The sequence below is a fragment of the Monodon monoceros genome, unplaced genomic scaffold (assembly GCF_005190385.1).
Source record: "Monodon monoceros isolate NGI ecotype Baffin Bay Population unplaced genomic scaffold, NGI_Narwhal_1 Super_Scaffold_11, whole genome shotgun sequence".
In the NCBI taxonomy this organism is placed as follows: Eukaryota; Metazoa; Chordata; class Mammalia; order Artiodactyla; family Monodontidae; genus Monodon; species Monodon monoceros.
In genome coordinates, this window is record NW_021703767.1 from 8,796,798 (window position 1) to 8,817,564 (window position 20,767).

The 20,767-nt window shown below is 46.3% G+C and overlaps 1 protein-coding gene across 2 annotated transcripts in view; it reads left to right on the forward strand.

Annotated features, from left to right (window-relative positions):
• Positions 1–20,767, forward strand: part of CLDN14 (claudin 14) — a 76,143-nt gene that overhangs the window by 18,388 nt on the left and 36,988 nt on the right. For both annotated transcript variants that reach the window (XM_029214762.1, XM_029214761.1), the window contains exon 2: positions 9,015–9,150. The gene's annotated coding sequence lies outside the window, so the exon portion shown is untranslated. The remainder of the gene's footprint in view (positions 1–9,014; positions 9,151–20,767) is intronic.

A 20,767-nucleotide genomic window follows, 5' to 3' on the forward strand; every position in this document is an offset into this window, starting at 1 on the left:
AAAAAAGCACAACTTGTTTTCCATTCCCTGCCCGAGTGCCACGGGAGGCTCCTGTGATGGCACCATGTGGGCTGAACAGGCCTTGGAAAGAGATGTTTTACTTCGGGTCATCGTGGCTTCTGGTGGATCGTTAGGATGTGTGGAGTCTGCAGCTCCTGTGAGTTGACTGGTGTCTCCCCAATCACTACCTGCGACTGCGACCTTGTTTGGTAACAGGGTCTTTGCAGATATAATTAAGATGAGGTCATGCTGGAGTCGGGTGGGTCCTAATCCATTGACTGGTGTGTCCTTAAAAGAAGAGGGAAATTTGGACTCACAGACACACGGAGGGAAGACGGCCTCGTGAAGACGGAAGCAGACACTGGAGTGATGTGTCTACCAGCCAAGGCGTGCCAAGGATGACGGACGACCCCCAGAAGCTGGAGGAGGCGAGGAAGAATCCTCCCCTAGAGGCTTTGGAGGAGTGTGGCCATGCTGCCACCTTGATTGCAGCCTTCCAGCCTCCAGAACTGTGAGCAAATACAGTAAGTCCCCTACATACGAACCAACCTTCAAGTTGCAAACTTTCAAAGATGCTAACACGCGTTCCATCAACGTCAGGCGTGAGTGACATTGCAGCCTGCCCTCCGTCTCCTATTGCTGACGACCCTTCCGTTCTCCCATCTCCCACCTCCTCTCCCTCCTCCAGTCATAACTCGTCTTGCCTGTTCACTCGATGCCAGCCCCTGGATGCCAGCTGTTGTATGGTACTACTGTACTTTTCAAGGTACTGTACTGTAAGGTTAAAAATGTTTTATTTTTTATGTTTGTTTTTTATATATTATTTGTGTGGAAAATATTATAAACCTATTACAGTACAGTACTACGTAGCCTATTGTGTTAGTTGGGTACCTAGGAGAACTTTGTTGGACTTACGAACAAATTGGACTTACAAACATGCTCTCGGAATGGAACTCCTTCGTATGTAGGGGATTTACTGTAAACGGTTGTTTTAAGCCCCCCAGTTTGTGGTCATTGGTGATGGCAGCCCTAGGAGACTGCAACACCATCTCTGATGTCTGTGGTTCTTACAGCTGAATCACCTCCTCCTACGACCCTTTACCTGGTGAACTCTGGTATAAGTACTGAACCGAGTGGTTGGAAGTAAGGGAGAAGCTGCCACACCCGGGTAAAAATGGGGTGTATAACCAGTGTGGTTAGTATCTTCCTTTTCAGCAGCTGAACTGGGGAGAGATCCTCATGGTATAAAGCTGGTAGAGTTCAGAGATCAGAATTTGGACCCAGGGCTTGTCTCTTACTGGACTTGGTGGGAAACCAGAGAAGCTCATGGCTTTTCCTTATAATGCCTGGGAGAGAAATAGCCCAGAAGGGAAAAGGAAAATAAAAGTCAGTTTTGTCAGTGTCAAAGTTGCATTGGTTGGAGTTATGATCTTTTCCTACGAGAAACACTTCCTCAAGCCCCAATTTGTACCCCTGTGAAGAGACTTCTCGGTGCTGGTCTGGCATTAACTGTGTACCTGTCAGTCTTCCCCAAATTTTGGATAAATGCGGACAGAGACTATATTTTATCTTTGCCTTACTCCCTAAATGCAGCTACCAAATGTGGCACTGGTATTCAATTAAACCCTTCATTGTTGAATTAAAGTCCTGGGAGCAGGCATATGAGAGATTTTTTTTATCATTTGATAAGATGAAATTTGCAATGTCATATCATTTTTTGAAATTTTTGAAATTTTGAAAAAGAGGTGAAATTTGCAAAGCACAGGACTAGGTAGGCTGAAAACCACTTTCAGACCAGAAATGGAAAAATTGGGGTAATAGTATTAGTCAGAAACAGAACCCACAGGATGTGTGTGTATACACACACACACACACACACACACACACACAGATATTTATTTTAAGGAATTGATTGGCTCACATGACTGCAGAGGCTTGGCAAGTCCCAAATCTACAGCATAGGCCATCAGGCTGGAGACTCAGGGAGGAGCTGCAGTTCAAGTCCAAAGGCCGTCTGCTGGCAAAAGTCCTTCTTGCTCAGGGATGTCAGTCTTTGTACTATTAAGGCCTTCGACTGATTGGGTGAGGCTCACCCCCACGATGCAGAGCAATCTGCTTTACTCGAAGTCCACTGATTTAAATGTTAATCTCATCCAACACACACCTGCACAGACACATCCAGAATAACATTTGACCAAATATCTGGGCTCCATGGCCCAATCAAGTCAATACAAAAAATTAATCATCACAGTAATTGTCTCGTTACTGTTTCTCAATGGATGTGCCACTGATGTTTGAGGCAGAACAATTCTCCACTGTGCAGGGATGTCCCATCCGTTGTGGGATGTTTAACATCTTTAGTCCCTGTCCACTCAACACCCATGATGTCCCCATCATTGTAACAATAAAAGTTGTGCCCGCACATTTCTGAACGTCCCCTCAGGGCATCTCCTGCCCAGGCCGGAGGACCACTGATTTAGATGGACTAAGTGGTAACATTGCAGAAATGTTAGCAACATCAAGATGAATGGTAGGTTTCTCAGGTCTTGATGTTCACATTTCACATGGATACAGCCATTGTCTAATCCAAACTTTTTCTGTGAAGGGCCAGATAGCAAATATTCTAGGCTTTGGCACTACATGGTCTTCATCAGAACTACTCAACTCTGCACTGGTACGGCAAAACCAGCCACGGACAACATATATAAATGAATGAATGTGGCTGTGTTCCAATAAAACTTTATTTAGAGACACTGAAATTGGAATATAATTTTTCATGTGCCATGAAATATTATTCTTGACTTTTCCCCAACCACTTAAAATGTGAGAACCATTCTTAGCTTGCAGGCAATCTGAATTTAACTTTTACTTTTATGCCCCATGAACTCACTGTGTGTTCAGCTAATAATTGAATGAAGGCTTCAATAAATGTTCATTGAATTGAGTGAAATGGGAATTGATCAAATACAGTGCTTTTCAAACTTTATTTTTATCAGCAGAAACTTGGAATTTGAATCTTAGAGAAACCCCAATGTTTGAAACAAACAGTATTTTATTAGTAAAGTTTTATTTTATGAGTTCAAATGGATAACATTTGTATATTTTGATGGATACAAAAATCAAGTGGAGAACTTTCCTGGTGGCGCAGTGGTTAAGAATCCGCCTGCCAATGCAGGGGACACGGGTTCGAGCCCTGGTCCGGGAAGATCCCACATGCCGCAGAGCAACTAAGCCCGTTCACCACAACTCCTGAGCCCGCGTGCCACAGCTACAGAAGCCTGCACGCCTAGAGCCCATGCTCCACAACAAGAGAAGCCACCGCAGTGAGAAGCCCGTGCACCGCAACGAAGAGTAGTGCCCGCTCACCATAACTAGAGAAAGCCCGCACAGCAAATGAAGACCCAACACAACCAAAAATTAAAAAAAAAAAAAAAAAAATCAAGGGGAAGCTCCAGATGGCTGTGTCAAGATGCTCTTTGATTAAACTGTCCAGATGATTGAAAAAAGAGAGAAAGGGAAGTCTCTCTTCCAAAGCAGAGCCACCGACGATATCTAATGGTGGTTTATATTCTTACTCATAAATATAGAAGTCAGACAAGAAGCATCAAAAACTTTGAATAGGGCTTCCCTGGTGCCGCAGTGGTTGAGAGTCCACCTGCCGATGCGGGGGACACGGGTTCGTGCCCCAGTCCGGGAGGATCCCGCATGCCGCGGAGCAGCTGGGCCCGTGAGCCATGCCCTCTGAGCCTGCGCGTCCAGAGCCTGTGCTCCACAACGGGAGAGGCCACAACAGTGAGAGGCCCGCGTACCACAAAAACAAAACAAAACAAAACAAAACAAAAACTTTGAATAGATGACAAATGCAATCTCGTGGTTGGGCATGTCACAAGGTGTTTTTACACAATGGGCTCCTATGGCTGTGAGGTTATAGCTCTGCTCCCACAATTTTACGTAACTGGATAAAGGCAAGTCTGAACTTTTAAAAGATCAATGCAGGAGATAGAAACTTCGGGCCCCTGGCACATTAGCAATAAATGCAGATCCCTCAGAGAAATGCTGGAAGAAGCTTGATTCCCAGGAGGGCACAAAGAGAAAGCAAAAGGAAGCCCAATTTAACACACAGGTGGTCTCCCATGTCTGAACAATTCATGTGTATTTGAGTATCTGAAAGTTTATGATGTTTTTATTACGGTTTTTTTAGTAATTAGAATTTTGTTAATATTTTTTAAATTGTGGTAAAATATATGTAACATAAAACTTATCGTTTTAATCATTTTTAAGTGTGACATTAAGTACATTCATATTGTGTAACCATCACCACTGTCCGTTTTCCAGACTTTTCACCATCCCAAACAGAAACTCTGTAGGCATGAAACACTAACTTATTCCTCCCTCCCCCAGCCCCCGGCAGCCACTACCCTACTTTCTGTCTCTATGAATTCGACAATTCTAGCTACCTCATACACGTGGAATCATACAGTATTTGTCATTTTGTCATACTTCACTTAGCCTAATGCTTTCAAGGTTCATCCATGTTGTTGTGTGTATCAGAGCTTTATTCCTTTTTAAGCCTGAATAATATTCCATTGTATGGACAGAACACATTTTATCCATTCATCTATCAATGGACGCTTGGGTTGTTTTCACCTTTTGGCTTTTGTGAATAATGCTGCTATGAACATGGCTGTTTGTATCTGTTTGAGTCCTTGCTTTCAGTTCTTTGCGATATATATCTAGGAGTGGAATTGCTAAATCTTATGTTTAATTTTTTTGAGGAATCTTCATACTGGGTTCCAGTTTCTCCACATCCCTACCAACACTTGTTTCCTGTTTTTTGATTTTGTCTTGTTTCTCATGTGAATCAGGAAAGTTTTTAAATGAGATTTGAGTTGTGTGTTTGCAGCCCCTGAAGCACTTTCATGTCACTTTTAAGTTCCACCGATTAGTTCAAAACCTGGTGCTGGTTTATTGTTTTTACCCCCTCTCAGAGTTTGTGATTTAAGAGTAAGCCTTCCTTGACCTCACTCTAAGAAGTGAGCGGGGTGACTGATTTCAAGCTGAAGGTGAGACTGGGAAAGGAAACACATATCTGCATGCGAGGGCTGGTGTTCACAGCCCATGTGGAGACCAGCCACCCACCGCTTTAGGATCAGGTTAAATGAGAAACCACTGGGTCCTTCTCCCTCTCTCTCCCCGGGTCTCTCTCTTTGTCTCTGCCTCTGTTTCTGTCAGTCTCTGTCTCTCTTTATCTGTCTCTCTCCACGATAAGTCAGACTTCATTTCCCTGTTCTGCCTTTATGGACTCAGCACCAACAATGCAGTGTTTAAACTCCAGTTTAGAACATTTTACATCAATAGCAGTTTGGGGTCCCTGGAGTTTAATTCAGGTAGACTCCACTACAGACCAATCAAAAGCATCACCACTTCTGGGGAAATTCGTGGTGGATGCTGGGAACACTGCAGGCGGCCGTCTTCCGGGCTTTCTCGCCTCTTCCCCACTGCAAGGTGGTGTGGAGCCACCTCCAAACTGCTGCGACTCCACTGCCGCCCGCACGGGGCTCGGCTGGTCGCGGCCCCTGCAGCCCACACTCAGCTCGGCAAGGCTGCGGCTCTGCTCCGGGCAGGGTTGCCCCACCACACGCTGGTTCTAGCCCTCAGGAGGCTGCTAAGGTGTAGAAGCTGGGGCTTCCTGCTCCAGGGGAAGTAAATGTTCCCTCCAAACAGCCTGAGGTTGTGATGGCTCTTCTGACCTCCCAAGTGCAGCTCCTGCCTCTGTTAGGGGCTCGTATCAAATGCCCAAGGTCCAGACTGAGGAGCCACTTGTCTGACAACCTCCTACCCCACACCTGCCGCCCAGCTCTCCCCCCGAGATGCCAGGGGAATGAGTGCCCCTGTCACAGGATGGGTTCCCTGCCTCCCCAAAACTCCTTCTCTCCTTCCAGCCACAAGGCTCATGACCTCTTCTCCATTCTGGAGTATATCCCAGTGCCCAGGAGGCATGGTCCTAGGACCCAAAGATCCCCCTAGATGTGCCCAAGGAGGTTGAGACCTCATAATCAGATGGGGCCCCTGCTGACTGCTATGTCAGTTAGGATGCATTGGGCTGCAAGTAACAGATAATCCCACCTCAACAGAAAGAACAATCTGCCCTCTCACTGGGCAGAAGTCCCAAGGTAGAGCAGCTCTGGGGTAGGTTGATTCAGTGGCTCCATAAGGTCTTCAAAGACTCAGGTTTTCCCATCTTTCTAGCAGCATTCTCAAAGTTTGGCTTGGTCCCCAGGGTAGCTCCCCAAAGAACAAAATGGTTGCTGCACCGCTAGGCACCACATCCAGACACTATATCCAGCAGAAGGGAGAAGATGTGCTTTCTCTTCTTCATTCCTCCTTTTAAGAGCAAGGAAGCTTTACCCAGCAGCCCCCTGGATATCCCCTTAAATCCCATTGGCCACAATTATATCACGTGATCAAGGAATCACTGCAGAGGGATGGGACCACATGATTACCTTGGGTGGAATCACGTATCTATCGCGTACTTGCTTTGTTATATTTTTCACTCTTTCCCTTTTTTTATGTAAGAAATATATAGATATTTTCTTGTCCTAAATAATTTATTCAATACAGAAGTATGTTGAGTAAAAATATGAAAAGTGTCCTTTACAGCCTTCCCCAATCTCACTTTCCTCCTCAGAAGGAAACGGTCTCTATTTGGGCGTGTCCTCTTCCTGTCCCCTTTATGTATTTGCATATATGTGTATGTTCATACACACATAGACACTTTGCTTTATTTTTTACATAGATGGTATTTTGTTCAGCTACCAGCCTTTTTCCACTTAGCTCCCAGTACTTACAGATTTACTTCATTCACTTCAGTGGCAGAATATTATTCCATTGCTTTGCATTTTAACTCATTATTGATGGGGGGATTTTTTGCAGCAACTAATGCCTGTGGCCAGCGATTTGTTATGTAAATGAATATTGAAACGTCTCTGGTCAATAATTTTCAGGTAACAAAAGACATATTAATAGCTTTTCAATCTTGTGTCTTATCCCCCAGCTAGATTATAAACATCCTGAGGGCGCATTTTTCTTTCTACCTCCAAGCACTTAACACAATATTTTCCTACAAAGTGAAAGTCAATTAACAGTTACTGATGGAAAGATTCTCTCTCTTGCCACATAAGAGTTCTCTTAGCACTTCTGACTGCTCGAGGTGGAGCCCTTTTCTGAGCCAGTAGAAGGGACACACATCCATCATATATCAGTTTGTCACTCTTTTATCTATCAACAGTGACCAGTCAATCTACTGACCAGGGAGAGTTGATAATTTTCCGCTTTCCTTTGGCAATGTTTTCTGGGTTCATTGCAGTCTCCCTGGCAGGTTGTCAATTCAGAGCACTTGGGCTACTTGCAACATTATATGCTGTTCGGCTCACATAGGAGTATCAGGGCAGAGTTATTAACAGCCTGCACTTCCTGGAGAACCGTTTCAAGGGCTACTAATGGTGTTCACAGATGGTTGAGCTGGAACAGTTATCCATATGCCTAGACATACACTCTTAATAACCTTTTCCAGGTTTCTCGAGGCAGCACAACTACATAAAATTGGTTACAACTGAACCTATTCTAGACCCTCTGGTGGGGAGAAATTACTTCAATATGAGGCTATCACCTCAAAACAGATCAACCAAATTTAGGACTGGATGAACTTCTCCGAGCAATCACTCTCGAAGCAGATGTTGGCATTCAGACCTGTTGATAGCATCAGTGAATATCATCTTGGGCTTTGGTGGGGCTCCTTGTACTTCTGAATCTGCTGAGCTTCCTGTAGTAGCCGAAAAAATTACCATTGTGAATGAGCAAAGAAAAGAAACACATGTCTCCCAGATGTGCTCTTGCACTGGAGAGCACTCTCAAAATTTGGACCTTAACAGGAAACCTGGAACGATGAAAGGAAATCAAGCAATAGGAATGAGACTGAAATTAGTTTATGTCCCTCAGCTGGTAACACACAAGGGGAAACTTCTGCATCAATCATTTTAATTACTCTTGGTTATGAAAACTATGGTCCCAACCGCTAAGAAGTCTACAATTGAATTGGGGAAAGAGGGCATCCACATATGAAAAACTGGACAATGATACAAGGCCACACAAGATCGAGACTAAACAAATGCCTATTAGGGGTTTGGAGGGAGAATCCACTGAGAGAGTAAGGCTTCCAAACAGGGCTGGTTATCTGTCTTGATACACTCTGAGAGGATCATGCTTGACCATGCCTGTTCACTTATTTTGTAAACAAGCAATTTTCTCTGGGGACACTGCGCGGATTTCTTTGCCAGCTTGGGTGCTTCTAGATGTGTCTTCGGCTGCTGAGGTTGAAAGGTTCCCAGCCCACCTCCCTCTGTGTTCCTACCACCACCCTTTCCTTGAAATAGCCATGGCCATTGAAGACCTTGATTACCTTTCTCTCTTCACCCACACCTCCTACCTCACCCTAATTTGTTGAGAAAAATATTGCTGGCAGATAGAGAAGACAGAATCAGGAGAAAACCTAGATACCTCTTGTTAAAAGGGGTTAAGAGGGTTCATAATAAACAGGTCATGAGCCCAGCTGGAGGGATCTGGTTGAGGATTCCCATGCAGGCTCCACCCCCATGCCCGGGCACTGGGATCCCCAACACCCCGTGTGGGTGTTTCTGTAGACAAATATTTTTTTCAGGCCGACATTGGATTACATGACTGCAGACCTTGGGATTCAAAAGGGAAAGATGAAACCTTCACAGCAACTTGGGTTTTCTTTCAAGGGGCGTTTCCTCTACAGACGGTTTTGTTTTAACTGGTAATTAAAGGTGGGCAAAACAGTCCTGGAGAACTGGGTTTTCCTCCTCTTCAAGCCTGTCTCTCCAAGAGAAACAGACACAGGCAAGGCCACAGGGCCCGCCCTCCTAACTAGAGCCAACTGCTCCTGTGAGTTTATGGTCTGGTCTGCTTCAATTTCTCATGTGTTGCCTTTCTAGGGGCTGCGAGGCCCAGCAATCTGGACACAGGCCAAGAAGTCAAGAACTGCTGGAGTCCAGGCCTCCGCTCTTGTGTTGACACCAGTGACCACCCAGCCCAGCCAAATCATATGGCCCTGTTTTCCTGATGTATAAGGTGCGTAGAATGCTCTCCCCACCAAAAGAGGACTCCAAGGGATTAATTAAACTCTGTAAACATGTTTCATTATAATTGTTATTCCAGTTTCTAGTTAAAACCAAACTGGCCAAAAGGAAAGAAAATACCAGCACTGCCTCTGAGAGCAGCTACCTTTGCTTTTCCGGTATTTCCAGTCTGGCTGGTAGGAGAAGGTCCTGGGAAGCTCAGTCCTTGCTGGGCCTGAGCCTGGAGCTGTGCTCACCACGTTTGAGGATGAGGAGGTCAAGAATCCAACTAAGCCCTGGATACAACTGGGCTGTGATTGTTCAGACCATTCCCTCTAGCAGAGGCCAGACATCTCTCGTGAGACCCAGATGCAGTATGTCTACAGTAGGGCCCTGAGTCTGTAGGTTCTGTGGGGATAGACAGGTTGTGTAGGTGATCATAAACAGATGCTTGGTTTCTAAGGTGTTACTCTAAAACCAGTGCCTCTGAGGGAGGGACTACTGCTTTCCTCAAGAGAAGACACTCTGGACCTCGGAGGCTGTTACGTGGAGAAAAGTCCTGCATGGTAGGGCAGGCCTCCCCTCCACAGCGACTCGGCCCTGACCATACTGTCTTCTTCATGGGAGACCCTCAATGGACCTCAGGCAACTCAGCACAGCTCCCTTTCTCTGGGTCTAAATAAATCCACCCCATTCCAACTCCTGCTTCCAAGTGGGAAACACCACACCCAAACATCTACCTTTCTCCGAACGTAGCAGAAAGTAGCGCCGCAGGCCTCTCTCCCCGAGGACTTCCGGTCTGAGCCAAGATGGCCGACACCGGAAGTGCCTTCAGGCACAGGGCAGGAGCTCCTCCCACTCCGCCAAGGAAGTAAGGGCGTAAGGCAGGAAGCATAGCAGCCGTGCCCGGGGCCAGCTGGAGACAGGATAACAATTTGCCACTGTCGAAATGGGTGGTTTTAAAATATTTGTTCAGTATTTACTTGGAGGAAAGGCTGAGTCCTCGAAATAAAATAAGGAAGGGCCCAACAGGAGAAAAGGTCCTCAGGAGGGAGTCTCAGCCTGTCCCCCACCTCCAGGGAATTCGTTTCTGGCCCCAAATTTGCAGCCCACCCCCTCTGCAAAACAGAAGCCCCACAGTTAAGGGTACCCACCTGTCTCAGAAGACACTGTCCCGCACAGGCCCCTCAGAACCCCTCATTCAAGTATTCCTTCCCTTTCCCCCCGCTATTTTCCCTCAAGGCAGATCTGGAAAAGACTGTTGTCTCTCCGTCTTGCCACTGTTTTCAGTAATGCTGCAACTGTTGGGCTGCCCGCCCCCCCCCTCCGCCGCCCAGGGCTAAAAGGAAATGTGGTTTCTTTCCAAGTGCACTGGGAGGCCTGAGTGCTCTGGTGTGTCTGTAGCGGGGGCTCTGTGCCTGCGCACCCCCTGCGCACCACTCCTGGCAACCCGGGCCCCCCAGTGTATGTCAGACTGGCCATGACATAGAAGGTGCACAGAAGTTAGGAAGGATTGCTCTCGGGGTCTTTAGAAGGTTAATTCTGGCTTCTGCCTTGACACCCCCTTCACATGCCCTCGGTCATCTCTCCCAAGCCCACAGGGCTGCTTGGGGTGCTCACTACAATTGCAGAGGACTTCATCTGTCCCCAGGAGCTCTCTGACCTCCACCCTCTGCTTCCTCCACCATTTCCATGAAGGCAACTTGAGCTGCCTGGAAACTGGCTTTCTGACATCGAGCATAATAGTCTTCCTTCGTCCTCTGAGGCAAGTCCAGAAAAATCACCCGAACACCTTTTCCTTGGAACTATGGGTCAAAACTGTCACCTGCAACATGAAATAAGTGGCAGAAAGAAAGCCCAACACAGAGTAAGCAGTGTGTTTTGCAGAACACACTCACCTCGGGAGGGCACTGAAAATACTCGTTAGCCAGGAGCGCAGGGCTGAAGGCCCCAAGGTGGCCTGGGAGCCTCCCTCCCAGCTCTCATCCTGCGAGTACAGAGCGCGGTGGGGGGTGTGGGTGTGTAGTAATTACATGTAACTGAAGGTAAGTATTTCTGAGACCAGTGTTATCAGAATGAACCGGCACTGTGCAAGGTAGAAATAAACAAGAAGTGTGCGTCCCATTTGCAAATGGTAACAGCATTGCTGGTAGCCGAGACACTCCCTCTATTTGTGAAGCGGGCCAGGCAACCCGTTTTTTATTTAGTTAACCAACCGCAATCCCTTTCCTTTTCCACATAGTAATTAAATCCTCGAGCAGTTGTCTCTGGGCTTTGTCACCGGGTGGTGGCCATGATGCCTGCGAGCCTTGCGTCCCCTGCCACGTGGTCCGCTGGGTTTTAGGCAGCCCCTCAGGCTGATATAGCCTGTCGCTAAAAATATTCGCCAGTCATGGGTGAGAACAATCTCGGAGTTGTGGTTTCTTCGTGGTCGATGTCAGTCAATTTCTCCTGACCTTTAGGGCATGGCTGTTGTATGCAACCCGTCGTTTCAGGATATATTTTTGGCTGACTAATGTTTGTTGCCGTTTCTTCTAGCTCTCGATATTCTGCAATAGACACTTTGTTCCATATTAAATTAATACTTATTTTTACTTGAAAAAACAAAATAAAAGAGCGTGATATTAGAAATGAAAGTGCTTCTCCCTAGTCTCAACCCTTAGCTCTACTTCCCAGAGGTGACCCCTGTGGACAGATACAGCCTCGGAAGGATTCTCTGCATGATCAAAGTGCATGCGTTGCTTTTTTACACAAATAGGATCATACCGTACCCACTGGATTTCAACTTGCTTCCTTTACTTAAAATTGCATCTTGGAACTCTTTGCACATTAGAACCTTGAGAAGCATTTACTCTTTCAGTGGGGTGTCCTAGTGCAGTTTATGGATGCTATCCCCCTTAGCTTGTCTCTTATCAAGGACATTTAGCTTTTATCTAGTTGTGGTTTTTTTCTCCCACAAAGAGTCAATGAGTATTGGATATTGTACTGTGTGTCTTTGCATGCTTTAAGAGTATAACTGTGGGATGAATTTCTACAGCTGGGTTAAAGAGTAGTCACAATTTACGCCTCGATAATTATTACCAAATTGCTTTCCAAAAAAGACACCGACAGTGTGATAATGCAACAGGGCAGTTTTTAGAGAAGCAAAATGGCCAACTCAATTATCCATAAATGGACACGGACGGTGCATTAAGCCTCCCTTCCATCAAAGCCAGGTGATTTGGGCCGGATAAAGCCAGAAAAGAATTTAACTATGGACTTCTCTCTGCGTTTCTCTTCTGGAGCTAAATATATAAGATATGGACAATTCTGACTGGTTTTGTATTTTCTTTTCACTGCAGCCCCTGAGTTCCTCTTGTCCCAAGGTCAATTTGCTGTGTGTGTGCATTGGGCAAAGGGCCAGCTCAGGGGTGATGCTGCAGGGTCTCTGAGCCTTTGTAGAGCTGGGGGTGTTCTGGGGTGAGCTGCCAACTGTGGGTTCAGAGGCTGGGGCTCCCTGAGGTGTGCTGCTTTAGGATTTCTTTTTACCTCTCTAGTCATCCTATCCTTCACAATCCAAGTGTTCCTGTTCTTTGGCCCTTTTCTGCCTGTATTGTCCACTAGAAAATTATTAAGGGGGTTGGTAGGGTCATAGTTCTGGGGTCCCCTCCTTTGGCAGCTCAGGGTAGGCTTCTCTGCAGTGTTTCTCAAGCTATCTGGGGTGAAGGCCTACTCTTTTTATTGTAAATTTCCAATCTGTTATGGACCGATACTTTTGCAAAATATTAGAAAAGTTGAATTACTAGAAAAATGAAATAAAAAAACAGGCGTACAAAACACAAGCCCAATTTCTTTTTCTTACATTTAACAGACATAACATTACTTTATTGATATTTTGCTGTAAAAGTGTTTTGAAATGTTTACCCCCAGTTTCTGTTCTCATCTCACTGGAGAGCTGGGGAACAGTTTGAGTTGCACTGCTCAAAGCATATCTCCAGAAGCTTCTGCAGGCTTCCTTTCCACCCTAAGTCCTCTATCATTTTGCTGGGAGAGGGATTCTCATCCAATAAGGGAAGTTGTCCCGGTTTTCGGCCATGGAGGCCCTGGGTCAATCCCCACGGTTAACGTTGCATTTGGGTTTAAGCTCAGGGCTCTGCCCCACTGACCCCGGTCCTCTCCCCAACCCCAGCTTTTCCTGTGTGGGAAGCAGTAACTCCTGTGTGCAGGGTCCCCTAATCTGCTGGCTACAAACCAGGAGACATCATATTCGGTCCTTCACATTTTACTTTCAATTTGATTTAAGTCAAACATCAACCTTCCCATCAGTATTACTGCCCCTTCTCTATAACCCGCTGCAGAAAGGCGAGACGTGAAATCTGAGGATACTGATAAAAGGGAAGCGATAGTTTTTTCTATCAAGCCTTTAAAACGTCTCAATTCACTTTTTAACTAATTTTACACTTTGTGAGATACTTAGGATGGATCTTAATAGAAGGGAAATTATGAACAACAACCCCTCAAAATATGAGATTTTAAAAGTCTTTTGTCTTTAAAGGGGCAGACTGTTTCAATTTTAAATACTCAGAAAATTGGTTTTCCGATTTCCTTTTGGAACCTGAAGTAGCAGATCACAGCGGCATCTAGTGGACATTAGTGGTACAACAGATGGAGTAGCCGGCAGAAAAATTAAAAAACAATAATTTTTAAGTACTGTATTTCTTTAATTATAAGACTCCGATTCTTTCGCATTTTGAACATTTTTGAAGTTGAGTTGTGGATTTTAATATATGGCACATCACATTTTAATTAAAACTTTTAATTAAAACTTTTCTCTGTCTTACAATTGATAACATCTTAGTTTTGTCAAAATATGATTTTTCATATGAAACTTTGCAGGATGTTCATCCAGTCATCTTCTCAGTAATGTTATTGAACATCTACTTTATATCTGTAACTTATTGATTTATTGCATGTATTATATTCACCACATATAATTTAATTGCATTATATCCAAACTGTTACTTGTAAAGCATAATGCAGACCTTTCTCCTTTTTGATACATTAATGCTTTGATATTAGTCAGGCCTAATGCCATGTATTTAAAAATTCATTATTGCTTAGGCCCAGTAGTTCTCAACACTGGCCACATTTAGAATTGCCTGCAGAATTTTCTAAACTATACCTAGCCAGACAGCACCTCTCAGGGATCTTATCTAATTGGTCTAAAGGTGAGGCCAACACATTTGGAGCTTATAAAAGCGTCCGAAGCTTTTAAATTCTAACGTGCTGCCTGAGCTGAGAACTTTTTCCTGCATTTAAGTCAGATGCTTTTGAGATCATAAGGATTTTTTTAATAGCTGAGAAATATTTGGTATTTTGTTTTATAGTAAACAACTCATTTCTTATAACTATCATAATTATGAGTGCCAAGAAAATCTACTTTTAAAGCAATAGTGGATAACGCTACACCCATGGTATTCAAGAAAAATTCTTTCCTAAAGACATCATCATTTAGCGTATCGTTAAATGATGTACAACTTGCATCTGGTTCTTACACACTGACTCACAAAATATTATTTGAAGCGAATACCACAATGAGATCAGGAATGCTGAGTAAGTGTAGAACAGTAGCTATAGAATGTACAAGATGTCACAGTAAATATATCTTTAATATACCACAAGCCTCTCAAGGAATGTCTACCAGCTAAAGAAAAAAAGAGTCTAAGATATCATTTCCTTGGATACTCTTTTCTTGCCTGAGAGTGAGCTCTGCTAATTCCGGGACTGACCCCAGAGCCCACTACAGGGATGGCATAATTCCTGTTGACCCCCTGCCTAGCGCAGTAGTAGAATGTGATACCCCATCAGGCCACAGCAGGGATGAGAACAGTATTTCATGGGAGGCAGCTTAAAGAAGAAAGGACCTCGTTCATTTCTGGGCCCTACCAATTGCTAACTTTATAATCTTGTACAAATGACTGAACTCGTCAAATCTCTCATTTCTCAGCACACAGGCTTAGGAGAATAACGCCAACGTCAGCCGCTGCAGGTATTAGAGTTAGAATATGTAAACGTGAAATGCACAGTGGGCAGCAAATAGAACAGCAATTACGATTATTCATCGTGGTTTCTTCTTAGTCCTTTTAGCTCATTGCAAAAAGTCAGAAGATGGTGTTTTCCAGAATACTCAAGGCTGCATACTACCATTTACCCCCTCCAGCCCGCCTCGTCCAGCCTCTAGGAACTGAGATCCATGTTTAAACAATAGCTTAGCCTCTTTGAGGTTCCTTGGATTCAATCAATAACTGGGCGTTTTTAATTCATAGGACTCTTTTTTCCTAACCTCGAGTGTTCTCTCAAGGCCTGAGTAACATAGTCCTAAAATATTCTCACTTCAATCCCTCTTTCCCCCAAAAGCAGCCTCTACCCAGGGCCAGCGACTGACTGGGAGCCTACCGTGTGTCCCTTCAAGTAGAGAGAACCATGGGTCCTTGAACGAAGGCCAGGCTGCTGATAAGAGAGATTAACAGAGGCTGAAGTCTCTGACGATCAAAGTGACCCTGTGGGTTTGGGACAGGAGAGCTGCGACCATGTCAACACAGTAGAAACTATGGAAGGGAAACAGGAAGAAGAGGATCTTCAAACAGGAAATTTGGGGGTTCATGGGCCCATTCCCTAAAGCCCACAAGTTCCGGTTTAGTTTCACTCAGCCCCAAATGTCCCAGATTCCACCCAGCACGACCCTCCCTGGATCGGAGGATGGTGGCCACATCCCAAGGGTCCTGTTTATGTTCTGACTGGATTTCAAACTCTTTCTACCACCCACACTAGTGAATCTCAATCATGCTTTCCACTTTTGTGAAAAAGAAATGTGACATGGACAGAAACTCCCGTTAATACTGTATTTTAATGCCCTGCAGACATGTCACTAGAAACCCATAACTTTCTTCAGTTTTCATTTTGCTGATATAAACTGGGCTGATACACTTAATGCAAATAGGAGCCAGACTTAGGTGAAATCTGTCAGCCCTCAGTAAACCATTGTTTGTTCCTTCTTCAAGGCGAGGAAAGAAGGTTCCGGCTGGGGTAGGTCATCACCAAGTGGTGCGCCCTCCTGTTACTGAGAAGGCGTGATCCCTGGAACTACTATCCCTGCTCCCTCCTCCTTCAATAGCTGGGTCACCTCAGGCCACTCAGTCTCTCCGAGTTTGCTTTCTCATCATTAAGTGGGATCTAATAATACCCTCCGCGTAGAACTTTGTGCGGATTAAATGAAATGATGTAAATGGAATAGCTGGCACAGTGACGGTGATTATTACCCACATGTAATGTGGCATCAGATTGAAACTTGAGAGTAAACTTCGAGAGGGACCAGCTATCGAAAGTCAGTTGAACTTTTTGAAAGATGAGAAAATATGTAAGCAAAATTTTAGGAGCTAAAAATGGAATACCTCTCCTTCCTGGGAAATAACCCTTCAGATCCTGTGTTGGGCAGGCAGTGGCTGGATGTGCCCCAGAGTTCCAAGGCATCACTGGACAGCACATGCTGGAGGCTGCAAAGCCCGATGCCCACGCTGACCTCAGGTTAGCTCCAGGCCAAGAAGCGGACATGGGGAAGCGCCCTCCAGCCCTCCCCACGTTTGATTTCATTTGCCCCCTGGGTTCTGTTAGAACTAGTGTTAGGCTCCCGCATCTGGGGCCGTGTGCTAACTTGCAATAAACAGACTAAAAAGGGGGAACTTTACAGCCAAGCCAAGTCAAACACCGCTCTGAAAACCTATCCTGAGTTGCCCTGAGGTGTTTCCAAAAGCAAGACAAACATTAGCACTGAACAGCACGCTCTAATTCTCTGCCTGGGGCAGGGGGCTGGCAGGGGGGAACCAACATGGGAAGACAGGTACACTCTGTTTGTGGCTGGGCTCAGCACTGCCCAGGGGTCACTCCAAAGACCCCTCAGATTCTCCTGCTGGGCCCCTGATTTTGTGAAATGTCACTGTACCTCGGGAGACAATGGTGGCCCTTGAAACGACTGGTCACCTAGGAAGAAATGAATCATTTTTGGCTTTGCCCCAGCTGGCTCTATGAGCTGTAATAAGTCACTAGTTTATCTTCAGCTCTGCTAGCCCATTTAGAATCAATATTTATTGTTCACGTGTCTAGATCAGTGATTCTCAACTTTACCATGCATAAGAATCACCCGGACAGGGGCCAGGGCTGACCTAAAAACACAATTCTCGGACCCACCTCCTAAAATTCTGAATCAACAGATCTGGGTCGGGGCCCTGGAACCTACCTTTTAGCAAGCCATCCTGCAGGCTCTGAAACAGGCAGCCCTGAGGCCCACCTTCAGAAACTCTAAACACATCCTATACAGCAATTAAATTCTAATCCTGATCGTGTTGTGTTAACATCCCAAACTGACTCAACCCTTAATAAGTAATCCTCTGTGGACACCCAGGCCCATAAAGCCAAATGGCTGCATTTGTGCAAGTTCGAAGTGAAAATTTATTGCGTGTTCTCGGTTCCCGGATTACGCCAGGAGGACCAAAGCAAAGACAGGTCACGGTCTTCAAAAAGCCTAAAATCTAGCTGGGGAGATGGCTTGTTAGTGAAACACCAGCGAACCGACGAGGTCATGAACAGGTCAGGGGTGGAGCAACTGCTGGGCTGTCAAGGCTCTCAGGTGCTCGAAACGTGGGATGTGAGCGCGGCTTAGAGAGCTCGGCAGCGACGCAAGGAATCCCATGCGATGCAGCAAGCGCGAACTGAGGCCTATTGTGCGCTGGCTCCACCATCCGGGAGTGGGCCCTGCTGGAAGGAGGGGACGGCGAGAGGAAGCAGGACAGCAGCCTGACCAGGGCTGGGCAGGCTGAGAGCAGAGAAAGGCGGGGTATAGGACATGGGCTGACTGGCAACCACTTCGACAGTAGGGGGATGCGTGTCGGGGGGTAAGGAGACACGGTGAAAAGTCAGGTGCAGGAGTTTAGACGGTTAAATAGGTAAAGGTCAAATGGATTCCTTAGAGCATAATATGAAGAGAAGGGCTTCTTCTGGAGAGAAGAAGAGAAACTGCGGGGACAGGCACAGTCAGAGACCAGGTGAGCTGTGAGGCTGGGAGCTTCCACGGATGAATTCTGCGGAATTCTAGGGATTGAGTTCCGTGGATTCCGGTGTCAGTGGAGGATGGGGGTGTACTGGGTGGAACAGAAAAGAAGCTGAAGACAGGTCTCTAGGGAGCGCAGGATGGCCAGGTGATGGCCAAGAGTCGGCTGAGACAGGGCTGGAGCCCCAGGGAGCCTGGCAGTCACTGCCTTTCCCTCCATCATTGTCCAAGGAAGACACGGGGCAAAGTTTTCGGAGGAGGAAGCGGGTAGACACAGCAGCTGCCCTGCTCTGCACTCCATGCATATCTTCTGATTCCCTCTTCCATGTGTTTCCTGAATAGTTATCACAGTGAGGCACTTCCCTGGCGGTCCAGTGGTTAAGACTCCACTCTCCCAATGCAGGGGACATGGGTTCGATCCCTGGTCGGGGAACTAAGATCCTGCGTGCCACACGATGCAGCCAAAACCAAACCAAACCAGATCAGAACAGTTACACAGTGGCCAGGTGCTCAGGCAAGGTTTCTGAGCCACCCCCAGGACTTAAAGGATTTTTCTGGTTATTATGTGTACCAAATGACTGTCAAGAGCAGGCCTTGTTTTCCCACGCAGGCATTGGGTCGTTTCAAAGAGAAAACACAATGCCCCCATTTTCCTCACTAGATTCCCCTGTAAAATCAAAATTGGAGAAAGCTGAAGACAGAATGGCCCCATTCACACGAAAACTCTAAAGGATAGTTTCCCATGAGTTGGGGGGTTCATTGGCCCCCGCAAACTAGGGTGTTATGTCACATACTTCTCAAGGTTTACCATCCTTGAAATCATCTCTCTCGCCCTCCCTCGGTGAAATTTCCTAAAAGCGGCTGCACAAAGGCCACTCTTCTGTCAGATCAGGGCCACTCAGTGCCCCAAGCTGTGCAAAGTGGAAAAAAAGGTGCCTTATCCAGGAGGATGGATTGCAAAAAAGTGCCCCTGCTGAGTGAGCCACTTAGAGGAAAATGACGTGACCCCCGGGGCGGGAACAAGGCTTGGCCAGTGGGGCCCTGGTTGGATCTCAGCTCCCACGAGGCCCACGTTTGCACAGGGCTGACACTGCCCGGACAGATGCGGCCAGCCGTGTCCCAGGGCACAACCGAGGCTCATTTTACCATCTCTTTATGGAGCCGAAGGACCCTGCTGAGGGGCGATCCCACCTCCCTGGGGGCTGCCGGAAGCTACAGCTGCTTCCTGTGTCTTTTCCCGGGTGGCCCGGAGGAAGGCTTTGCTCTCCATCTTATCCATTTTCACATTTCCATCCCCAAAACAGTGCTCAGTCATGGCATATACTCCCAAGGTGTCTGTGGAACATAAGTGCACGTGTCCAATTCAAGACTGGAAGCCTCTTCTGTTGCTCAACCAAGCTGCTGCCAGAAGTATTTTTCCCATCAGCTGTTTTGCTGGTCTTTAATAGCTAAATCCATTCAAGAGATGTAAAATAAAATTCCATGGAGAAGGAAAGGTCAACTTCAAATCCTCCAGGACCAGAGAAAAGGCATTATTATTATTATTATTGTTATTTTCCTGTTTTCCTTCTCTCTCTGCCCACACTTCTCCCAGCTCACAAAGGCATTCCCTCCCCGTCCACAATGTCACTGTGCCGTCGCCTCCAGTTGCCAAGATTAAGACTCACCACCACGGAGTACCATCACTTCCACCCATTTCCTTTGAAACGACCCTGGAAGCAGCAAAGGAAATCTAACCACAGCCTTGACGAGGCCGCCCCAGCCATTGCTCTCCTGGAATAATGTCCAAGCCACTGGCAGCAGACCTGGAGCGCAGCTCGTAACTCAGCCCTTGGAGGGTGGGTCATGCAGGTGTCTCGAGGTGGTTGGGACCCCCGTGGGGGCAGTGAAGGTGACAGGCGAAATAAGGAATGATTTCTCGGCCTCGTGCCGGCTTTCCTGGGCTCAGGTCAGGCCTTTAAGATGAGTTGTGCAAAACCTGTGAAGTTTGGTGATTTCACAGCTCACACTGGGCCTGCTTGAATTCGCTGAAAGATAAGAGTTATTGGAGAGATGAAAGATCAATCTGAAGGGAAGAGAAAAGAAAACAGACTCGGGGCCACTGCCTGTTGGAAAGCAAAGAAAACCTGTGTTCTCCACCATCTCTCTTCCTTCCGTCCCCGGATTCCTTCTCCATCAGACGGGAGGGAGCCCTGAATGGACTCAAGCATTTGCTCTTTGGGCTCCAGGTCAGATGATTTAAACCAGGAAGGGGGAACGAGGGATGCTCGGAGAGGTGCCCTGTGACCTCCTGTGACCCCAATTCTCCACGTGGTCTAAATCTGGAGGAATTTGCCCTCAGGGGAAACGTTTCTAAATCTGCCTGGATGGAGCGAGGTCCTTCTGAATGCTTGATCTCTATAAAGTCGTGTATTTTAGCTTCCTAGGACCATAGTAACAAAGTACCACAAATTAGATGAGTTAAAACAACTGAAATATACTCACAGTTCTGGAGGCTGAAAGTCCACAATTAAGTGGTCGGCAGGGCCACGCTCTCTCTGAAGGGTCC